This window comes from Ruditapes philippinarum, unplaced genomic scaffold (assembly GCF_026571515.1).
Source record: "Ruditapes philippinarum isolate M1 unplaced genomic scaffold, ASM2657151v2 ctg6011_1_1_1_1, whole genome shotgun sequence".
NCBI classification, from domain to species: domain Eukaryota; kingdom Metazoa; phylum Mollusca; class Bivalvia; order Venerida; family Veneridae; genus Ruditapes; species Ruditapes philippinarum.
In genome coordinates, this window is record NW_026854203.1 from 106299 (window position 1) to 116728 (window position 10430).

The following is a 10430-nucleotide window of genomic DNA, read 5'->3' on the forward strand; positions in this document are numbered from 1 at the left end:
GCAAGACTTGATCATATGTATATAAATGAAATATTCCTTAGTTAATTCAAACATTTTCCATCAAGTTCTGAGAATAGTTAAATAGAACAACTGTTCTATTGACAGCCCTTGTTGATATTAATGGACAAGCTTGTGGTTGCTGTGGTAGTCTCCTGATTGACTACAATATTATTAAGTAGAATAGCTGAATTTCAAATGAGTAACCAATGCAGTTTTACTATTGATGTTTAAAATAGTGTTGGTTGAGTTTGCACATATCTGTATGTAGTAGCCTATATATGTCATTTTGCACATACATGTATATCATGACTGTACAAAACCTGCCCATCCATGGAAAAAACACAGGGTATGAAAGTACGTCAAATATGATCTTGGATATTCTTAAATGGCCATCATTAAAGCTAGATGATACTGACTTTGTATGTACTGTTCTATATAAGATCAGTCAAATTAATATTTTTTAAATCGAGGGATTGGTTCAGTTATTGTCGAAATGCTACTGGTCATCTGAGAAAATAAAAGAAAAATAATTTTAACGGCCTGACGTGGACTTTCTTGTAGCCAGAATATGCGGACCATTATTCGTATTGAGCTACCGTTTACGTAGACTCCATTACAATTGACTATCCATAAATAATATATCATCGCGAATTTACCATTTTGGTCGTTTAAAATAAACAATTTTAAGTAAAGTACAAATGAACACGCATTGTTTACATTACGGTGCGTCAAATTCAGGTATGTGACAATTCGTTACAAGTAAGCTAGTCACTGATTGGCTGAAGTGTAGACACGGATTTTCCTGTCTAAAAATAGAAATATCGGTCTGAACCTACAATTTTAGCAGAGGTAAGAAGTGAGCGATAGTGGAACATTCGACCGATGCGCAGGAGAGTATCAGCGAAGGTGCCAGTTTTTATCTAAGATATGACACCACGATTGTTAAGATTGGTGAAAAATTGATGAATATATGCACTGATAATTGAGATGCTAGTGATATTTCTATGCAAAATGAAAGTTTATAATTTTTTAGAGTCATAAAATTTTTTTTGTTTCATAAAATTTATTTTTCTCAATACTTATGATGTTTGGATGATGTTTTAAGGGTTTTGGGTTGTAGAGGGGAAACGGGTCATGGCCACGCGACGTTCATCTTTGGTTTATATTAAAGTTTTTTTTTTTAACTTGTTTAGCCTTTAACAACTTTTAGTTAAGTGTCAATTAACACTTAGTTCATTAAACATTTGGTTCAACATTTGTGTTTTATTTCCCTTGCATTCAAAGGGTGGTGTCATCCTGACAATTAGATTTATCCCCAATAAAGAGTATTCCTCAGCAAACTAAGAACATCAAAAAGTAAATACTAGTATGTAACTTAATTATACTTATAGAAAACAAAATGCTTTTAATTTTCAACATCACATCCATGGTGCCAATTAATAAGTGGAATAGAAACCTACTTCTATTTTTAGAGACACATTATATCTTTTAAACACCACGACATATGGATATAATATTACATGAATTACAAGGTTAAACATATTTTAAATAGGTCAAAATCAATGCGACTAGCGCCTTTGGATGAATACACAAAACGTATATATAGTTGTTGGCATTATATTGTTTTAATAGATCTATATAAAAGTAAACAGGAACAAAGGTAAATTATACTTCTCATAATGATTGTTTACCTGTGGACAATCCAACTTCTAATTAATACGCGTTGAGATAGTCAGCTACTCCTCTATTAATAAAACTGGAATAACCGTCTTTGTTCTAAATTTAGTATCAAATCTAATTATATCTTTATATGGGAAGCCACTTTATCTATTTAAAATACAACTGCATGTATAAATACATGAATTACCTTTTAAATCTTATATATCGCCTATTTGTATTGCCAATTAAACAGAATCAACCTTGAATAACTTTTTTTAAAAAGTGCGTTTTTGTCTTAATATCGGCTAAAATCCATATAGACTGTAAATTATAATGAGTATAGTAAGTTATTAAAAGACTGCAACAAAGCACAGACGCTTGGGGTTTGGAGCTCAAAACGCCTTTAAAATCCAAATAAAATGCATATTTGTCAATCCCAGGACATGTTCATCATCTATAATAATACACATTATTATTGTAGATGTTGAAATATGATTTTTTTTTCAAAACGGCATATATTAAGATTTTTTGATATATATATGATCAGTACATGTCCTGGGATTGACAAATATGCATTTTATTTGGATTTTAAAGGCGTTTTGAGCTCCAAACCCCAAGCGTCTGTGCAACAAAGTCTGTGAAAAAATTACCTTAATCAAATTTGAAAAATGCCATCCTCCGAAGTTCAATTTTCAAAATACTTAGTAAGTTCCCGGAATAATAAACAAGAACTGTCGGAGGACAGTAACGCTCGACTATTCGAAAATTTGCCACAAGGGTGTTTCATTGAGTATAATAATGCTTACCTATATGAATACATAAAATTGTCCGAAAAGGTACAAACTCTTCAAGTTTCAATACATTCCCTTCAGTAGTTATGGAGATACAAGCTTACATGCAAAAACTTAACCAAGAATTCATGAGTCGAAAAAGGGGCAAAATTATGCAAAAAAGCAAATCAGAGTAATGGGACTTGTACCAATCATCTTAGATAATCACAGAGATCAAGTGTGTGAAGTTTCAATCCATTCCCTCTAGTAGTAATGGAGATACCAGCTTACACGCAAAAACTTAACCAAGAATTTCTAAGTCGAAAAAGGGGCATAATTATGTTAAAAAGCAAATCAGAGTTATGGGACTTGTGCCAATCATCTTAGATAATCACAGAGAACAAGTGTGTGAAGTTTCATTCAATTCCCTTCAGTAGTTATGGAGATACCAGCTTACATGCAAAAACTTAACCAAGAATTTCTAAGTCGAAAAAGGGGCATAATTATGTAAAAAAGCAAATCAGAGTTATAGGACTTGTGCCAATTATCTTAGATAATCACAGAGAACAAGTGTGTGAAGTTTCAATCCATTCCCTTCAGTAGTTATGGAGATACCAGCTTACACGCAAAAACTTAACCAAGAATTTCTAAGTTGAAAAAGGTGCATAATTATGAAAAAAAGCAAATCAGAGTTATGGGACTTGTGCCAATCATCTTAGATAATCACAGAGAACAAGTGTGTGAAGTTTCAATCCATTCCCTTCAGTAGTTAAGGAGATACCAGCTTACATACAAAAACTTAACCAAGAATTTCTAAGTCGAAAAAGGGGCATAATTATGAAAAAAAGCAAATCAGAGTTATGGGACTTGTGCCAATCATTTTAGATAATCACAGAGAACAAGTGTGTGAAGTTTCAATCCATTCCCTTCAATAGTTAAGGAGATACCAGCTTACATACAAAAACTTAACCAAGAATTTCTAAGTCGAAAAAGGGGCATAATTATGAAAAAAAGCAAATCAGAGTTATGGGACTTGTGCCAATCATCTTAGATAATCACAGAGAACAAGTGTGTGAAGTTTCAATCCATTCCCTTCAGTAGTTATAGAGATACCAGCTTACATACAAAAACTTAACCACAGGGACGCCGACGCCGACGCCGACGCCGACAAATGGGTGACTGCATTAGCTCGATTATTCTGCGAATAGTCGAGCTAAAAATGAAACAGAAAATAAAAAGTCCTTTCATTGCTATTATAGGTCATCTGCTTCATTGCGCATGCGCGGTTTTTGTTACGTTTCAATAGTTTTTAATAACAAAAGGCAATGATAGCTCTGGATCGCTCACCTAAGATATAGTGGGTTTGTTATTTTTTTACCAATGTATTATAATTTCTAAAATATTTGTAGATGTCTGCTTTTAAATGTGACAAATATCTAAATTCTGTGTATTTAATTTCACATAAGAAAACCTAATTAAATATGTTATACTATTCAAGTCTATAAAATAAACTTTGACATTTACGCAAGTTTTGTTGAGGACAACAAAGTGATACTACGTACAAAATATCTTGACTCCGAGCATTGAGAAGATTTTGAAGACTATGTAAACTAAGTGACACCAGGTCGTTGCCATTTTTTATCTCAGTAGACTGACTTAAAGAATGTTTGGTAGATGTCCCACTAGGCAATGCTGCATGCCAAATATACATATGAGCCGCGTCATGACAAAACCAACATAATGGGTTTGCGACCAGCATGGATCCAGACCAGCCTGCGCATCCTCGCAGTCTGATCAGGATCCATGCTGTTCGCTATCAGTTTCTCTACTTGTAATAGGGTTTGTAAGCGAACAGCATGGATCCTGATCAGACTGCGCGGATGCGCAGGCTGGTCTGGATCCATGCTGGTCGCAAACCCATTATGTTGGTTTTGTCGTGACACGGCTCAATTATCTGTGCATTGTTGTTTCACAAAAGAAGACTTAAATGTATTTTCTATAATAAACTTTGTGATCCCCGAGGCGAAGTTATTTGTTCCCAAAGGGTATACTAGCTATATATAACTTTGGTAGTGGACCGCAAAGAGATGATGATGCATCCCCAAAATCTTATATCTCTTGGCATTGTAGTATCTGAGAAGAGGATTTCATTTTAAAAGTCTATTTTAAGCACAGGTGCCCTAAAGTACTTATGCATGGGACACATGTGAAGTTTGGTCGCAATCCATCGCGTGATTTAGGAGATGTTTTTTTAGAGAAACTGCGGACAATGAAAAACGATTATGCTCAGGTGAGCTAAAACAGGAATTAAATTTAGAAATCGGGTTTTCTATTCTCCCTATTAATAGAACCACTATTCGACTGGACTTCCATTATACCATCACAAGCATAACCCCATTTTTGTGTCGCCTCTACGGAGTAGTGGCGACATATAGGGATCACTTCTCCTTTGTCTGTCTGTCCGTCCGTTTGTCCATCCCCGGACTGTTTCTCTTTTCAGGAATGAGCAGTAGCATATCGTCAGCGTTATCCAATTTGTTCGGAGTACTCTAGATATACCACTAATTTAATTTCTCGATAGCGATAGCTCAAATTCTTGTGCATCTTAGACAGGTTTTTAGGTTGTATGATTTTTGCCGAAGTATGGCTATCATGAGGCGACACATGCCATCACTGATGGCCATTGTCATTTGTAAGAATTCTCTCCGCCAATCATCATGATATATTACACAGATTACTTCAGCCAAATTTAATTTGTGATATTACGATATAGGATAATTTGCTGCATTAAATATATAAAATATTAGATGTTCTTGGATGATATGTGTACGTATGTTAACACACCAGCGCGCGCGTTATCATGAAATGGTTTGTCAAATGTGTATATATATAATCGATAATGTATACCGTAAAAGCTTTATTTAATTTATTCTTACATCATAGTATAAAATATGTATACCATATACAATGATTAATCAAACGGAACCAGGTTGTGTGTGTTTTGTTTTTGGTTGGGTTTTACGTTGCACCAACACTGTAAAAGTTATATGGCGGAAGAACTCACATGCCCAAGCGTTATGTCAGACACAAACGGGCACCACCTTAGTTGAACTACCGACATTATGTAAGCTAGAATCCGAGTTCCCCGTTTCACGTAGTGAGGTGCAAGTGGTTTGAAATCAGCGACCTACCACTGGGATTACAAAGGGGTACGGCTCATTGAATGTTCACAAAATATGTATTTGATGGTAGAAAACATTTATCGTAAGTCAGAAATGAATTCTAAGTCCATTCCCATTACATTATATACTAGTATATATAGTATATAATGTAACGGCCCTTCAAGGAATCACATTTAACAATTTTTTTTTTAAGGAACCGTTTTCACATACAACTTTGCCCTTCATGGGACATTTTGACATAATTTTTGCCCTTAAAGGAACCACAATTTGGCATAAATTTTGCTCTTTAAGGAAGCACAGTTTGGCATAAATCTGTGCCCTTTCAGGAACCACAATTTGGCAAAAATCTTTGCCCTTTCAGGAACCACAATTTGGCATAAATATTTGCCTTTTCAGGAACCGCAATTTGGTAAAAAAATTTGCCCTTCAAGGAACCACAATTTGGCAAAAATCTTTGCCCTTTCAAGGAACCACAATTTGGCATAAATCTTTGCCCTTTCAGGAACCACAATTTGGCAAAAATCTTTGCCCTTCAAGGAACCACAATTTGGCATAAATCTTTGCCCTTTCAGGAACCACAATTTGGCAAAAATCTTTACCCTTCAAGGAACCACAATTTGACATAAATCTTTGCCCTTCATGGAACCACAATTTGGCAAAAATCTTTGCCCTTCAAGGAACCACAATTTGGCAAAAATCTTTGCCCTTAAAGGAACCACAATTTGGCATAAATCTTTGACCTTTCAGGAACCACAATTTGACAAAAATATTTGCCCTTCAAGGAACCACAATTTGGCAAATATCTTTGCCCTTTCAGGAACCACAATTTGGCAAAAATCTTTGCCCTTCAAGGAACCACAATTTGGCATAAATCTTTGACCTGTCAGGAACCACAATTTGACAAAAATCTTTGCCCTTCAAGGAACCACAATTTGGCATAAATCTTTGACCTGTCAGGAACCACAATTTGACAAAAATCTTTGCCCTTCAAGGAACCACAATTTGGCAAAAATCTTTGCCCTTCAAGGAACCACAATTTGGCACACAAAAAAATGCCCTGAAAGGAACCACAATTTGGCATAAATCTTTGCCCTTTCAGGAACCACAATTTGGCAAAAATCTTTGCCCTTCAAGGAACCACAATTTGGCATAAATCTTTGACCTATCAGGAACCACAATTTGACAAAAATCTTTGCCCTTCAAGGAACCACAATTTGGCAAAAATCTTTGCCCTTCAAGGAACCACAATTTGGCATAAATCTTTGCCCTTTCAGGAACCACAATTTGGCATAAATCTTTGCCCTTTCAGGAACCACAATTTGGCAAAAATCTTTGCCCTTTAAGGAACCACAATTTGGCATAAATCTTTGACCTTTAAGAACCACAATTTGGCAAAAATCTTTGCCCTTCAAGGAACCACAATTTGCCAAAAAAATGCCCTTAAAGGAACCACAATTTGGCAAAAATCTTTGCCCTTCAAGGAACCACAATTTGGCAAAAAACTTTGCCTTTTAAGGAACCACATTTTGGCAAAAATCTTTATCTTTTAAGGAACCACATTTTGGCAAAAATCTTTACCTTTTAAGGAACCACATCTGTTATATGCTTGATGCCATTAGTCTTAAGCCATTTTTAGCAAACATGATAATGCATCACAAGTTCTTTGCATTTTTTTTCCTAAAAATTAGGTCAAAAATGATAAGCAGATTGGGTAAATAATAATGCTTAATTTTTCTCTTTTAAGGAGTCACAACTCAGAAATGCATAAAGGGAAGAAGTTAACTTTAATAGGAACTAAAATTTTGTTAATATCAAATAATAAAAAAACCAAAACATTTAGACAAGGTATATGTGGTACCTATGGATAATTCAATTTCTATTACGCGTTGAGACAAACTCCGCGCACCGGTTACGCTACGACCAAGCCTGTAAGGGGAGCCCACTGCGTAGGTTTAAAGGTTTAAAGGTTTGTTGAATAAGTCAGGGCCCATATGGGCATGTGACAACAGAAAACAGTACATACATACAAAATAATACAAAATGGCAAATAATATGTAAAAACAAAATACTACAAAATGGCAAATTATAAACGGTCATACAACTCCATGATGTAATAAAATTACAGTAATAATTGAGCGGAGTTGACTGGAGATTGGCGTTGAGATAGCCAGCAACTCCTCTATTAATAAAACTGGAATAACCGTCCTTGTTCTAAATTTAGTATCAAATCTAATTATATCTTTACATGGGAAGCCACTTAATTTATCTATTTAAAATACTACTATAAATACCTATTGGAATCCAGATCAGACTCTGCGAGAAGCTTATATATCGCCTATATGTATTGCCAATTAAACAGAATCAAACTTGAATAATTTTTTTTTTAAAAAAGTGCGTTTTTCGTCTTAATATTGGCTAAAATCCATACTGTATAGACTGTAAATTATAATGAGTATATTAAATTATTAAAAGACTGCAACAAAGTCTGTAAAAAATTACCTTAATCTTTAAAAAATGCCATCCACCAAATTTCAATCTTCAAAATACTTAGGTTACCGTTCTAATCAAAACTGAAACAGAAAATAAAAATTTTCATTGCTATTAGATCATCTGCTTCATTGCGCATGCGCGGTTTTTGTTACGTTTCAATAGTTTTTAATGACAAAAGGCAATGATAGCTCTGGATCGCTCACCTAAGATATTTATTACTGGAAGATATCAAAATCTAAGTAATGAGGTCACATTTGGTTTGTTATTTTTTTACCAATGAATTATAATTTTTAAAATATGTGTAGATGTCTGCTTCTAAATGTGACAAATATCTAAACTCTGTGTATTTAATGTTATACTATTCAAGTCTATAAAATAAACTTTGACATTTACGCAAGTTTTGTTGAGGACAACAAAGTGATACTACATACCAAATATCTTAACTCCGAGCATTGAGAAGATTTTGAAGACTATGTAAACTAAGTGACCCCAGGACGTTGCCATTTTTTATCTCAGTAGACTGACTTAAAGAATGTTTGGTAGATGTCCACTAGGCAATGCTGCATGCCAAATATACATATGAGCCGCGTCATGACAAAACCAACATAATGGGTTTGCGACCAGCATGGATCCAGACCAGCCTGCGCATCCTCGCAGTCTGATCAGGATCCATGCTGTTCGCTATCAGTTTCTCTACTTGTAATAGGGTTTGTAAGCGAACAGCATGGATCCTGATCAGACTGTGCGGATGCGCAGGCTGGTCTGGAATCATGCTGGTTGCAAACCCATTATGTTGGTTTTGTCGTGACACGGCTCATTATTATCTGTGCATTGTTGTTATTTGTTCCCAACGGGTATGCTATATATAACTTTGGTAGTGGACCACAAAGAGATGATGATGCATCCCCAAAATATTATATAGCTCTTGGCATTGTAGTATCTGAGAAGAGGATTTCATTTTAAAAGTCTATTTTAAGCACAGGTGTCCTAAAGTACTTATGCATGGGACACATGTGAAGTTTGGTCGCAATCCATCGAGTGATTTAGGAGATGTTTTTTTAGAGAAACTGCGGACAATGAAAAACGATTATGCTCAGGTCACCGTAGGGAACGTGTTACAGTATCGCGTTTTTCGGTTACAGTATAGAATTTTAAAGATGGAGGATTATTTGTTGGGAAGACAGGTTGGTGATTTTTATTCCGGTCCATACTACAAGTAGTTTAGTTTCTAAAAGATGTTTTTGTGCTTTGCTTGTAAGGAACAGAATCCGGTATCTAGTCATATATTTCTTCAGACTCTGCACCGCAGATTTATCGTTATATCGTCTCATAAATATGCAGATTTGACAGTTTGAAAATTTGAATCGAGAGACCAACGCATTTTTCTCCAATTTCGACATTATTTATGCATGCCTAGAAAAAGTAAATCTGCAAAACGTTAGTCCTTTAGGTTTGGAAACGTTTATTAAAGTAAATGACCAGTTGAACCTATTTTCCTGTTCGTTAAATGCGTTTGAAAAAATAATCAATGTTACAGTATAGAGCGAGGTGATTTGTGCAAGGTTACAGCATAGACCTAACGATTTTTATCCGATTTTGTTACAGTTTATACTCAGATTTCGGTTACAGTTTAGACTCCGATATTTTCTATATATACTAGGTAAAATGTATGAATGTTACATAGACTTTTAAATCTCTGTGAGCTCATTAGCCCGATGGCTATTCGTCCGTCTGTCGTACACATGTGTGTTCAATCTCATCCGCTCAGTAACTACTTGACTAAATGTGATGAAATTTACATGACTTTCTACCAATTAGTTGTTCAAATGGTTTCGGTTGAAATCGGGGATACGAAAACCCAAAACATAGATTTTGAAAAAAGGCAATGTTTAAAGACCCTTCTCGTCTCGAACTAAAGGCATTCAAATCAAATCATGATCATTGCGTCATTTCGAATGCTTCTTTGTTGAATTTACGATTATTTTGTCGTTATTAAATTAAAACTCGTTTTTCTCATTTCAGACATTCTGTATAGCAGTTTTCATGTTTCTGAAAAAGAAAATAATATTGAAAGTTATAGAGTATAAACTAAGGTCAGACAATTACAATATCTTCTATAGTGAGTCTGATGGAGGTACATATAAAGTGGCAGAGTCGGGATAAGGCCGTCGACTTCAAACTATCTTTCATTTACTGCTGTAGTTGAAATCCAATCATGACTTTTGCATTCTTTGTATGTGAGAATCTATCAAGCTAATTTACGGGAAGGTCGGTGGTTCTAGTCAGGTGCCCGCTCGTGTCTGAATGTTTCACAAAAGAGTATCTGGGT

General features: G+C 35.0%; 1 protein-coding gene across 7 annotated transcripts in view; it reads right to left on the minus strand.

Moving 5' to 3' along the window:
- The window catches only part of LOC132739416 (uncharacterized), a 111933-nt gene extending 103682 nt beyond the window's left edge, over positions 1 to 8251 (minus strand). For 2 of the 7 annotated variants that reach the window (XM_060727119.1, XM_060727116.1), the window contains exon 1: positions 8111 to 8250. The gene's annotated coding sequence lies outside the window, so the exon portion shown is untranslated. Of the gene's footprint in view, positions 1 to 2309; positions 2388 to 8110 lie in introns of those variants that run through there. The other 5 variants (XM_060727122.1, XM_060727118.1, XM_060727120.1 and 2 more) reach the window with 4 other exon arrangements.
- Between the last annotated feature and the right edge of the window lie 2179 nt (positions 8252 to 10430).